The following is a 14,111-nucleotide window of genomic DNA, read 5'->3' as shown; positions in this document are numbered from 1 at the left end:
GATGAGGAATGGATTGCCGTATCGCTCTTCTAGGATGTCCCATGCTGCATAATACGCTGGCTCTGTGCCAAGTAAAAAGTAGCTCTCTATGGCCCTTTTAGCAGATCCACCCACATACTTGCGTAGATAATATATCTTCTCTTCAGCTGGTATGTTCTTCCTGTCAACGAGCGTCTGAAAGGACACTTTCCAGTCGTTGAATCGGAGTGGGTCACCACTGAACACTGTAGGTTCAGGTAGAGGAATGCGACTCGCACTGATGGCTTCTGCGAGCGCTTTGACGAGGGCTGTTGTGCCATCTTCATATTTGTTTTCTTGCCTTGCTTGTGCTCCAGCTGGTGGTGTAAAATGGTGCCGCAGCGGGCTAGTTTGAGGCTTGACTTCTTCTTCTTTCTTCACAGAGACACGATGGAGAAGATCATTTATAGTTTGAGGCTTGACTTCCTCTTCTTTCTTCACAGAGCCACGATGGAGAAGATAATTTATTTCTTCATCTGAGCCGTCGCCCTTAGTTGCCGGACATGAATGTATACTCTGGTCATATACTTGCTGTCGTGCCTCGGCAGCCTTTAGCTTCTTAATAGTCTCCAATCGATCTAGTTCTCTGCGCTTGGCTTCTAGCACTCTTTGTCTCTCTGCATTTTCAGCCTCTTGTTTGGCTTTTAGCTGAGCGGCTTCAACTTCCAGTCTCTGAAGCTCTTTAATATAATGCTCTTGCTCCAGCTGTACTTCTAAGGTGGCTTTGTTGGCAGCAACCTCAGCAGCTGCACTATTCCTGCTTGCAGAGGAGCACTTAGTGTGGCGAGAGCTAATGCCTGTCCTTCCTGAGGCTACAGACATTACCTCTTCAATGACTCGATGTTCTTCATGTCTTTGACTTGTAGTATGCCTATGGGCTGTAGCTTCCTCCCTTGCATCTATAAGGTCCATTGCATCCTTAACCATCTTCTTTGTTACTGTTTCACAGGTGTCGATTTTGCGACGTGTGTTAAGGTCAGGAACCTCAAGGCATTTCCAATCGTCATAAACGTCATTTAGACTCCTAGAGGTATTGCGTACTTTAGTAATTTGTCCATCTAGCAGGTCGTCTGAGCACTTTCCACTCAGCGCTTGGTTGGCTTCTTTAGTGGCATCCTTCCACTTCTCATAGCACACACTGAACCGATGTGCAACCTTTATTACTTGCTCATCATGCTGTTCTTGACCCTTTTCCGTCATTCTGCGGACTCTTTGGCCTAATGGTGGCTCTTCTGAGGAAGCGGGGTTGTCCACTATGATGCCTTCAGTCGCTTGTGGCTGCACGGTTGAGCTGTGCTCGTGCACACACTCTGTCTTGTCAGGTGCGTGTGACTCCATGTCTGGGAAATGTACATCTGCAATTGTGTGCTCTTCGCCATTTCGGGACATCTTACTTGCCTTACTGTTGTCATTCACTGCTCTTTGGTGCTGTCTTCGTGAGCAGTTAAGTTTTCACTGTAATTCCCTCAGTACAGACGACAGCAACGAGTTTTTAATTTACTGGCAGGATTTATTTGGTTCATCCAGACCGTGAAAACTGTAATCAAAAAACATAATACACAAATACAATAATCACTAGTCAAAATAATAACAAAACATACAGTAATATCCCAACATTGTCCTGGTAATGTCGTCACTTTCAATTAGGCTACTGTATACACAATACACTTTGGTTACATATAATTCAACAAAACACAAAGACCAATCTAACTAAGCCCAACATGTGTTAGCCCTTAGCTGTATAAAAACAATTTAATACAAACAAGAACAGAAAACACACACAAAAAACGTCAGCAAAGTATACCTTAGTAGCTGCATTGCATGAGGAAAATTGTGTAGCTTGGTATTACTCTGTACGATTGTTTATCTTGATGCTAAGAGCTATTTTGCAGATGCATCAGCACTTAAAAACATGTACTAAATCAGCGGACTTTTCGGATGAGTGTTACGCTAAAGTATGTCCTGAAGGAAACAGGCGATATAAAAACAAAGGTTCCGCCTTAGAGAACTTTGGTTCCTACCAAAATAAATAACTCAGAAATACTGCGCTGACTGACACAGAGGCAGTTACACTTTATGTATTTTTACAGTTTGCACCGCAGCAATGTTCATATGTTTACTAGAGTTTATGTCTTTTAAAGTTTGCACCGCAACAATGTTCACTCCTAATTCACATGGAGATTACTTTGACTCACGAGTTCTGCTGTTATCTTATATTAAATTGCTATATGTAAAATCATATCATGGTTGTCAGGCTGTTCTGTTCTTTTGTGTTGTCGTTATGCGCGTGTTTGGATACGCCTATTAGTGCGTGCGTCCTGTGCGCATGTTTTTTTTTTTCTTCCAGTCACCACGTGATAGTGGGGGGTCGCCAGTCTCTGGCACTGTTATTTTGGGGGTCGCGGGCTTTAAAGTTTGGGAACCCTTGCTCTAGAGCAGTGGTTCCCAACCTGTGGGCCGCGGCCCGAAGGTATTGCAAGTGGGCCGCCAAATCTTTTCCAAAATAGTATGATTTTTGTGGGGGGGAAATCAGATAAAAATATACAGAATAATATTTAAAATGATATAAAAAATGTAATTATTCTTTTCATCATTGCATTTTTCCTTAAAATATTAGATATGTGACGAGCAGAGAGATAGGAACATTTGTTGTAATCGGCCGGACTACTTTGCTGCGGGACCGGCGGGACAGCTCTGCACTTGATTGATGCTGATTGTGTAAACTGTAATTAAGTTAGAGTAGAGCAGAGTATTAAAATGGATAGCTGGCTAGCAACAGGGAGTATTAAAAGGAAAGAGAGACCAGAGGCTGTCAGTGAATCGACCGGTGATCTCCTGGCCGTCAAACAAAAAAGAAGAGTTCGAAGAAAGTACAGTGCTGAGTACTTAGCGCTGGGATTTTTTTGGACAGGCACAGAAGCTGAGCCGTTACCGCTGTGTGTCGTGTGCTTTGAGACTTTGTCAAACGAAGCCTTGAAGCCATGTAAACTGCGCCGTCACCTCGAGACAAAACATGGACAATATGCGACCAAGCCGCGGGATTTTTTTCAGAACAAGCTCAGGGAGTATCAGAGCAAAAAGAAGGTAATTGAGCATATGGGCTGTGAGAACACAAATGCTGTGGAAGCCTCTTTTCGGGTCTCCCAACTCATTGCCAAAGCTGGAAAACCACACACCATCGGCGAGGATTTAATTCTTCCCGCTGCAAAACAGATCGTTCAGGTGATGTTGGGAGAGAAGGCAGTGCAGCCTATCAACCTCGTTTCATTGTCGGATAATACGGTCAAACGAAGGATTGATGAAATGGCAGATAATGTGTTGGAGCAGCTGATCCAAAGCGTAAAAGAGAGCCGCTTTTACGTACTCCAACTGGATGAGTCAACCGACGTCGCAAGTCTGGCAAAACTACTTGCTTATGTGCGATACGAAAATGGTGGCGAGATAAAAGAGGAGTTTTTATTTTGTAAACCTCTGCCTACCCGTTCAACTGCTGAGGCCATTTTTCACACTGTGAACACTTTTATTGTTTCCAATGGGATTGACTGGTCCAAATGTGTTGGATTGAGCACTGACGGAGCCCGTGCAATGCTGGGACAGCACAGCGGGGTTGTCCGACGTGTGAAAGCGGTGGCTCCGCGGGCAACATCTGTCCACTGCAGCATACACCGTGAAGCACTTGCTACAAAGAAAATGCCCCCGGATCTGAAGACGGTTTTAGATGAGGCGGTCAAAGCTGTCAACTTCATCAAGAGCCGTCCACTGCAAACACGTTTATTTGCGGTGTTATGTGGAGAGATGGGCAGTGATCATCACCAGCTACTGTTACACACTGAAGTGCGGTGGCTCTCCCGAGGCAAAGTCCTGACGCGACTGTTTGAGTTGCGTGATGAAGTGCATGTGTTTTTTCTCGACACAACGTTTGAACTCGCACACCGCTTCAGGGATTTTGAGTGGTTGGCTAAGTTGGGTTACCTGGCTGATATTTTCAGCCACTTAAATGGACTCAACCTCGGTCTTCAAGGGATAACAGTGAACATATTCAATGTCCAGAATAAAGTTGAAGCAACCATAAGAAAGCTGGCGCTGTGGGCTAAGCGTGTCGAGCAGTCAAACTATGACTCGTTTGAAAATATGGCTGATTTTCTGACAACGGAACAGAGTCCACTTCCCATCACCGTGAGCAACGCTGTCAGAGGGCACCTGCAAGGTTTGAGGACCCAGCTGCGCGCATACTTCCCCATCCCAGATGTGCAGTACAACTGGATAGAAAACCCATTCGCCAGCCACAGTGATGAGGCTCTCGCTGCTTTGAGTGCAAAAGAGCAAGACAGTCTCCTGGATCTCTCTTGTGACACCGCGCTGAAGCTGATCTTCTCACAGAAGCACCTGACAAACTTCTGGCTTCATGTTGCTTCTGAGTACCCTGATCTGGCTAACAGAGCTGTGAGATTCCTGATGCCTTTCCAAACGACGTACCTCTGTGAGACTGGATTTTCTGCACTCGTGGGATTAAAAACTAAGTACAGAAACCAACTGAATGTTGAGCCAGATCTTCGACTGAAACTTTCATCCATTGTGCCAGACATCAAACATCTGGTTGCCGCCATGCAACACCAGCCGTCTCATTAGGTGAGTCAACATATTGTGGGCCTGTTGTTGGACTGATCCACTGCAGCTTTATAGAAGCTTTAATTTTATTTCGTTGCAAGTATTGCTTTTACTTGTATGTAAATATTTTTCTGCTGTCGAGGCTTAACATTACATGCATAGTTTTGAACTTTATCTGTGCACTGGTTTGTTTGTTTGTAGGCAGATGATTTAATGTTAAAATACAAAGTGTAATTTTTCATTAATGAGCCCAAGCAGAATTTACATCATTTTTACAACGGATTTGTGTTTATTTGTAGGCCTATCGATTTAATGGGCTTACTTTTGATATTTGGATTTTGTTTTGATTTGATTTTGGATGTCAAATTGTTATATATGAGAATGCATTTCTCCATTGTTGATGGATATAGTTATTTATTAATCATTTGATAATTAGCCGGTTACAGACAGCCCATTGCTTGTCATTTCTGATATCTGTGTGGTGTTGATGGACAGCTCCTTTAATAATTGTGTGTGTGTGTGTGTGTGTGTGTGTGTGTGTGTGTGTGTGTGTGTGTGTGTGTGTGTGTGTGTGTGTGTGTGTGTGTGTGTGTGTGTGTGTGTGTGTGTGTGTGTGTGTGTGTGTGTGTGTGTGTGTGTGTGTGTGTGTGTGTGTGTGTGTGAGAGAGAGAGAAAAAGCGAAAGAGAGAGAAAGTGTGTGTGTGTGTGTGTGTGTGTGTGTGTGTGTGTGTGTGTGTGTGTGTGTGTGTGTGTGTGTGTGTGTGTGTGTGTGTGTGTGTGTGTGTGTGTGTGTGTGTGTGTGTGTGTGTGTGTGTGTGTGTGTGTGTGAGAGAGAGGTGTGTGTGTGTGTGTGTGTGAGAGAGAAAGAGAGAAAGAGAGAGAGAGAGAAAGTGTGTGTGTGTGTGTGTGTGTGTGTGTGTGTGTGTGTGTGTGTGTGTGGGCTTCCAACATGTACTTGTCCTGTATTCAGTGCTCCATTTAGGTTCAAATTTTAATAATTTGGATGTCAAATTGTTATATATGAGAATGCATTTCTCCATTGTTGATGGATATAGTAATTTATTAATCATTTGATAATTAGCCGGTTACAGACAGCCCATTGCTTGTCATTTCTGATATCTGTGTGGTGTTGATGGACAGCTGCTTTAATAAATGTGTGTGTGTGTGTGAGAGAGTGAGTGAGTGAGTGAGTGAGTGAGTGAGAGAGAAAGTGTGTGTGTGTGAGAGAGAGAAAGCGAAAGAGAGAGAAAGTTTGTGTGTGTGTGTGTGTGTGTGTGTGTGTGTGTGTGTGTGTGTGTGTGTGTGTGTGTGTGTGTGTGTGTGTGTGTGTGTGTGTGTGTGTGTGTGTGTGTGTGTGTGTGTGTGTGTGTGTGTGTGTGTGTGTGTGTGTACAGCTCCTCACTGCTGTGTTAGCGACTGTAGAGCTTCCAACATGTTTCTCTTGTATTCAGTGCTCCATTTATGTTCAAATTTTAATAAAAAAAAGTGCTTTGAGAACGCATTATATGGCCTCTGTATTTATGGGAAGGTGGGCCTCGAAAAAATTTAAGACTTAAAAGTGGGCCCTGAGTTGGAAAAGGTTGGGAACCACTGCTCTAGAGGAGATCTGCATGGAGGAATGGGCCAAAATACCAGCAACAGTGTGTGAAAACCTTGTGGAGACTTACAGAAAACGTTTGACCTCTGTCATTGCCAACAAAGGGTATATAACAAAGTATTGAGATTAACTTTTGTTATTGACCAAATACTTATTTTCCACCAAGTATTTAAAAATCAGACGATGTGATTTTCTGGATTTCTTTTTCTCATTTTGTCTCTCATAGTTGAGGTATACCTAGGATGAAAATTACAGGCCTCTCTCATCTTTTTAAGTGGGAGAACTTGCACAATTGGTAGCTGACTAAATACTTTTTTGCCCCACTGTAGGTCCGGGTCCGTATAGGTCGGCGTCTGGGTCCGGATCCGGACCACGGTCCGCCTGTTACCGACCCCTGCACTAGGGCATTGCGTTCCAAGAATGTAGGGTTTTTGGTTGTTCCTAGCAAAATCAAATGCAGTCGAATACACAATTCCTGCAATAAATCCTTCCTTCATGGAGGTGATCATATTTTTTGTTAAAACTCTGTGAGAAGTCTTTTTACAAAAGCTCTTTTTGGAGGATGGAATCTGTGGTGCTGTTGAATGGTGTTGTGATATAGTGACTACAACTTTTTATATCAAGTACGAACAACCAGGTTAGACTACATTACATTTAATTTACGTTTACGTTTTTTTGCAAAGCGACTTAAAATAAGTATTACTGTAATATAAGACTACATATAAGAAACACCCTTATAGCCATTTCAACAAACAAAACATGATCACTTTTGTGAAGGAGGCTTTATCGCAGAATGTTTGGCTTTTGCCTCTCACTTTCTGAATAACTTTTGCCTAATAAATCAGAAAATGTGTATATCCCTGCAATGTTTGCAGTATGTAAATGTTATGAATAAATATTCAGAAATGGACTTCCGGTTGGGCATGACGGAGTAGAGACGTGCGTAGTTCTGCTCCCGCAAACTTTTGTGCTGTAACTTTTCTGAAGCCCATAACTTTTCTTTAACTTACATTCAAGTGAACATTAATATTATTCCGCTCACAACGCCACCATACTATGCCGTCCAAATTGGCGAAAAGCAACAAAAAAGAAAAAACCGCCGGGACCGATAGCCCCGAGCTAGCTAGCAACGATCTCAACATGGCGGACATGGCTAGCCTCCTTGAAGACCACCGTAGAGCTCTCTCTGCCGACTTTAAGTCTGCCATCTCAACTCTTGAAGCCAAACTAGACCGAATCCAAGTGACTGTGTCAGACCACGGGCAGACAATTGCTTCGCTCGAGTCCAATGCTAACTTGCAGGACGAACGCATGTTAGCCCTGGAGGCTACTTGTGCTACGCTAACGGACAGCAATGCTAAACTGGTGGCCAAGGTCACTGATCTCGAGTCCCGCAGCCGGCGCAACAATATAAGAATTGTCGGTTTGCCAGAATCCATTGAGGGCCCTCATCCCTCGACATTCTTCCCGAAGCTGCTGATGGAGGTCCTTGGTGAGGGCGTCCTTGATTCGCCGCCGGAGTGCGACAGGGCCCACCGCTCACTCACCGACAAGCCCAAGCCGGGACAGAGGCCACGGCCGGTCATCATCCGCGTCCACAGGTACCAGCAGAAGGAGAATATTATCCGTGAGGCCCGGGCCAGGAGAGGCAAGCTACAATACCAAGGTACGCCCATCGCCATCTACGAGGACTAGGCACCCGAAGTGATGGAACAGCGCTACAAATACCGAGAGGTGATGGCGGAGCTTTACAACCTAGGGCTCAAGCCAGCCCTGCTGTTCCCTGCGAGGCTTTCCATCGTATCGAAGGAGGGAGGTAAGAAGAGATTCTCCTCGGTGGCAGAGGCTAAATGCTACATAGCATCCATTCGTCCTGACGCTGAATCAGTCTCACGCGTCTGATGGGACGTTTAGTAAGAGACTATTATTACTTTTTTTTGTATTCTGCTTTCATGGACACTTTTTGTACATGCAGTTTGGCCGCTCTGGTATTTGCACTGATAGTTTGAGCCTAGTGCTGATATTGCAATGAACATGAATGTACCTGCTACTGTTTACACTACATGGGACCCAGGTACTTGGACTGTTCTGAATGCTGTTTGAACTGATTCCTTCTATGGGTTTTAACCCTTAAAGTGCAATTCTATTTTGTTTTACTTGATCTCTGGGCCTTATTTTATTTATGTATGTTACTTGAGATCTATGTCAGTGCCTTATTGCCCCCTGCTATGCCTATATTGGTAGGCTGTTTACCTATCTATGGATGTTAGTATAATTGCTATTTTATGCATATATATATATACACTTGAGTTTTTTGTTTTTTTGTTTGTTCACTTGATACTCTTCCGTGTTACAATGGGCTTCCCGCTTTTAGTATAGGGAACGGGACCCCGGAAGATAAGTTCTGCTGTTGAGCTTTGAGCTATAGCGCTCAGTCAGGGTTTGTATTTGCGATGCTGGTCACATTTGGGTTTATGGGTTGTGTTTTGTTTATGGTTTGTCTATTTTTGCCTTCGCTTGTTTTTTTTGTACTGTTTTTTCCCCTTCCCCGGTCTTCTTCTTCCCCCCCACCACTCCTCTCCCCTCAGTCCTCGGGAAGCACAACGTTTTCAGACCACCTTCATTAGACTCCCCATATGACTAACAATATGACGACTGCTGGCAGAAGTGTGCGCCTGATCTCCTGGAACACCAGAGGAATGAACAAAGCTATTAAAATTGGTAAGGTCTTGACTCGTTTGCAACATCTTAAAGGGGACATTATATTTTTACAAGAAACACACCTTAAAACGTCTGACACCCTTCGCATCAAGCGGGCGTGGATGGGCCATTACTTCCACTCAAGATTTTCTAGTAAAGCCAGAGGTGCTGCCATTATTATTCACAAGAGTGTGATGTTCGTACCAACAAATACTATTCTCGACAATAATGGCCGCTACGTCATAGTTTCAGGTGTCTTGCAGGGCATGCCTGTAATTTTGGTTTCTGTTTACGCACCCAACTGGGATGATGACCAATTCTTTATGAACCTTTTTGCTAAAATCCCGAACGCAGACAATCACCGCATAATCGTGGGTGGAGATTTTAACTTGATTCAAGATGTGCATCTCGACAGGTCATCCCTTAAACTTGGCACTCTCTCAAAATCCGCCAATGTAGTCTCAAATTATGCAGCACAATTAGGAATCTCAGACCCTTGGAGATTTAAAAACCCTCAAAGTAAAGCTTTCTCTTTTTTCTCACACGTCCACCACACATTCTCGCGAATAGATTTTTTTCTGCTTGATGACAGCTTGCTACACCTTGCCAGCGCGTGTCAATACCATCCTATAGCCACCTCAGATCACGCCCCTGTATCAATTGACATCCACTTCCCTCTTAGTGTTACTCCCGCTAAGTTGTGGAGGTTCAGTTCCCACCTGCTGTCAGATGACAAGTTTAAGGACTTTGTTAACTCTCAGATTCGTTTATATATCGAAATTAATGACACTGCTGACGTAAGTTGTGGAACAGTGTGGGAGGCTCTCAAAGCCTATGTTCGTGGGCAGGTTATATCGTATGTTTCCAAACTAAGAAAGGATGAAAGAGTTCGGCTGTCGGCAATTTTGGAAGAACTTCTCCGAATTGATGAAACGTATTCCTTCTCCCCCTCACCAACCTTATATAAAGAACGCATATTATTACATTTGGAACATGACCTTTTAATGACGAGCGTAGTGGAGAGACAACTGAGGCAAACTAAGCAGCGCTTTTTTGAACAGGGGGACAAGGCTGGGAGGCTTCTGGCTCAACAGGCTCGGGCAGTTAACGCTTCCAGATTAATCCCCAAAGTAAAGTCGCCCGAAGGCAATTTAGTCTCTGACCCGATTGAAATAAACAAGTCTTTCTTTGAATTTTATAATAATTTGTACACTTCTGAATGCCCCACAATTGGCACAATAAACCCAAATCCTCTCGACTCCTTAACTTTCCCCCAAATTGACGTTGTTAACGCAGGCGGTATGGGGGACCCCATTTCCACTTTAGAGATACAGGAAGCCATCAAATCTATGCAAAATGGGAAATCCCCTGGTCCGGACGGCTTCACAGTCGAATTCTACAAGGCATATTCGTCTCTTTTGGCCCCAATTCTAGCAAGGATGTATAATGATTCCCCTAAAGAAGGCAGATTACCTCAAACCCTGTCCATGGCATCCATCTCTCTACTATTGAAGAAGGATAAAGATCCTACTCTCTGTGGCAGCTACAGACCAATTTCTCTCCTAAATGTTGATTGTAAAATACTGGCTAAGATTTTGTCCCTCCGCCTCCAACTCGTGATACCTTCTATAGTTCCGCTTGACCAAACAGGCTTTATGATAGGGAGACACTCTTTCTTCAACACCAGGAGGCTACTTAATGTTATTTTCTCGCCCCCGTCCAATGTCCCCGAAGTCATAGTTTCACTCGATGCGGAAAAAGCTTTTGATAGGGTGGAGTGGAGCTACTTGTTCTTCATTTTAGAAAAATGTGGCTTTGACTCAAAATGTATTTCTTGGATTAAGCTTTTATATGCCTCACCTTCTGCATCGGTAAACACAAATGGCATTCAATCGTCTGCTTTCCCTCTCCAACGTGGGACACGCCAGGGCTGCCCGCTTTCTCCCCTATTGTTTAATTTAGCCATCGAGCCTCTAGCTATATGGCTCAGAGGCCATAATGGGTTTGAGGTTATCACTTGTCATGGTATAGTTCACAAACTTTCCCTTTACGCGGATGACCTTCTCCTATACGTCTCCAATCCTGTGTCCTCTCTCCCTCCTATAGTGTCAATCCTTGAGCAGTTTGGTCGTTTATCAGGCTACAAATTAAATCTCCAAAAGAGCGAACTATTTTTTGTAAACCAACTGGCGAAGACACTCCCCCCAACCGCTTTTCCCTTTAATATTGCATCAGATGGCTTCAGATACTTGGGGGTGTCCATCACCAGCTCCTTTAAAGATCTGTTTCCCAAAAATGTTCAACCACTCTTAGCTAAATGCAAATCGGATCTATCTAGGTGGTCTTCCCTTCCCTTATCCCTTGTTGGCCGTGTCAATCTTATTAAAATGGTAATTCTGCCAAAATTCTTATATCTCTTCCAGCATATCCCAATTTACATCAATAAATCTTTTTTCACCAGTCTTGACAGTCAACTAAATGCGTTCATTTGGGATGATAAACCCGCCCGTCTTAAAAAATCAATTCTGAATGAAACAATAATTTAAAACAAGACGTACCGCAAACATGCCGCAAGCTCATCCATCGGCTATGACTCCCCCCTCCCCACTGAGCTTGGTTTAATGTGCATAGCTTTGGGCAATGTTCATAGTTTTAAATATTGTAAAGTGTAGAACCGATGAATGGGAGTCGGAGGCGGCATGTTGAGTATGGAACTCCATACTTTATTTTCCATTAGTTTACAGAAAGGTAGGAACAACTTCATTACATGCTACTCAAGCTAAAATGATAACAAACCACAGGTGCGCTACCTAACAGGTCCGTGGCGCAACACACTCTCTATAACACAGTGAATTATGTCCCGTAATGTTCCACCACAAAAGCAAGCAACTGCCGGACTTACGCTCTACATATACTCACACTATAAAAACACGCTAAACACAAGTCAAACTCACCTTGTGATTTTCATGCTTTATCCTAGCTAACACCAGTGAATGAATAACAATGTTTACAAATTGACAGCTGTATTTACGTTGCTCGTTATAAGGCAAATGTGAACTCAGCTTTTTGCAAACAATGCGTCTTGTGATAACCTGTAACTATGACGAACATGTGATGACATTAAATAACTTTGAATGACTTTCACCTTGTAGAGATCTCCTTGGAAGAGAACCAGCTTACTCCTCCGATGCGGGAAGAAAATATGGTGGACACCCCCCCCCCTTTGTTAAAAAAATAAAATTCAACATTTTCTAACAAAGATGTTTGGCAATTTTTTCTGCTTTTCATCTTGTCCATTAAAGTGCCATATTGTTCAAGTTCAATTGCGAAAGTATTAAAACTAGGGTTTTGAGTCCGACCATTTTGATTTGTAAATAAAATATTTGTCAATAATAAGAAAGAATAAGAAGCTGAGTAATCGGCTGCAGAGCAAGCTGCTGACGTATGTGCTCAGTGGGCGGAGTTACAGAGATAAACATAACTTTTTTCTTATTTCTTAACATGATTGAGACTTATAGAACGTACACCCTCAAGATTAAAATAGTTCTACATGATTGATTGATGTTTCGATGAGAAACATGAATAAATTCTGTCTCATAAATTAACTGCATATTTGCAAATTGAACAACCCCACTTTCTCCTTTTTTCAGTGTAGTGGGCCGCGTTTATATGATGTAGCTTTTGCGTCTATAATTGTATTATTAATCAGAGTTACTTTTTCATAGTCTAGTATATTCTTGAGGCATACATAATGGCTAACATTATCCCACTAATCCCAGAATGATATCCAATTTGGTGATTTACTGTGAACTCAATCATACACATTTTTCTGTAATTAACTTTTCTTTTCTCTTCAAAACAAATTCCTTCTGATAACAATTCAATACCTCATGTGTTACTTTGTACCTATATTAGTTTGGTTATTATCAATCCCTGTAAAGGATTTAATTTATGTAAATAAGTTTTGATATTCATAATAAGTATATTACCTTTTATTTAGAATACTGACCAAACCTATTCATATCAATTATGTTGTATTTGTGTGGCTTCAATTAATTTACATTGTCATTAATTTGTTGCTAGAGGTAATTGATTCCGCCAAATAAAATAAATCGAATAAACTAGCAATTAAAGACAGAAAACCACACAAATATAAAATAATTGAATTCATAAAAACGTTATGGGTACAGCTTGTATTGTGACATAACAGTACAACAATTGGCAAATAATACTACACTTGTTATTAAGGTACAGCTTGATTTGTGGTAGTAGAAAATAGTACATATAAAAACACATACAATTGTGCTATAACAGTAAAACATGCAAGATCCACAAGCACACAACCTTAAGTGTTAGTAGCTCACAATGGCTGATTGGAGTGTTTATGTGCAGTTAACCTCATCCCTTGCAGGCAGTCGTGAATGGCAGTGGGGTATGGGAGCAACTCTTCATTGATAGATGGTCACGGTACAAAATATGCTGAAGCTGCACAGCCTGTCTGTCACACAGTATCTGCTCTGCCCTCATGATCTTACTCACCTGACTGGGTCATATATACAGGATAGGGAATTTCTGTGTAGTAAAGAAATAAAACATTACATTGTCTCAACAAAAGAATAGTAAAGCATTCTGATTGTGCCTTTCTCAATACTGAAGGACCTGAGCTTCCTTCAGATGTATTTTCTTACACAAAGAATCACTGTATTAAATCCCAGGAGTAGATATCTTTAAAGCTAAACTCAAACCAACATCATCTATCAGTAAAATATAAAAAACAAGCCATGAATATGCCCTTCAATCTCTTAAGAAATCAGCCTAGATAGAATCAGCTATAATAAAGCTATGTGTCAGTCTCCAAAATACATAACCACTTTATAAGTAATTATTTTTTGTTCAACCAAGACTTAAATATTCCTCACCATTCTGACAAGAAACCTTATTTTAATCATTACAAACAAATACTCAATATAGCACGTTACCCTACAGCCAATATCCCTTGTACTTTTGACTTCCTTGATGATGCATAAATGCAGTGTTTGGTTGCCCTGCATTGATTAATTGAGAGTGTTGTTGCTCAGCCTGGCTGACATATTGAAACACTGGCCACTGCAGGTACAACCCAAAAAAGATTATAAAAGAGACATTACTAAAACTGCTGACAAGACACAACTAGGTCAAGTCTTCCTCT

General features: G+C 42.2%; 1 long non-coding RNA gene across 1 annotated transcript in view; it reads right to left on the bottom strand.

Annotated features, from left to right (window-relative positions):
* Positions 1-11,708, bottom strand: part of LOC307030768 — a 174,417-nt gene extending 162,709 nt beyond the window's left edge. Inside the window, exon 1 of the long non-coding RNA XR_013805783.1 lies at positions 11,482-11,708. This is a non-coding gene — a long non-coding RNA (uncharacterized lncRNA). The remainder of the gene's footprint in view (positions 1-11,481) is intronic.
* Positions 11,709-14,111: the final 2,403 nt, after the last annotated feature.

Source organism: Notothenia rossii (assembly GCF_949606895.1).
Source record: "Notothenia rossii genome assembly, chromosome: 2".
Taxonomy (NCBI): domain Eukaryota; kingdom Metazoa; phylum Chordata; class Actinopteri; order Perciformes; family Nototheniidae; genus Notothenia; species Notothenia rossii.
This window is presented reverse-complemented; position numbering and strand designations above follow the sequence as displayed.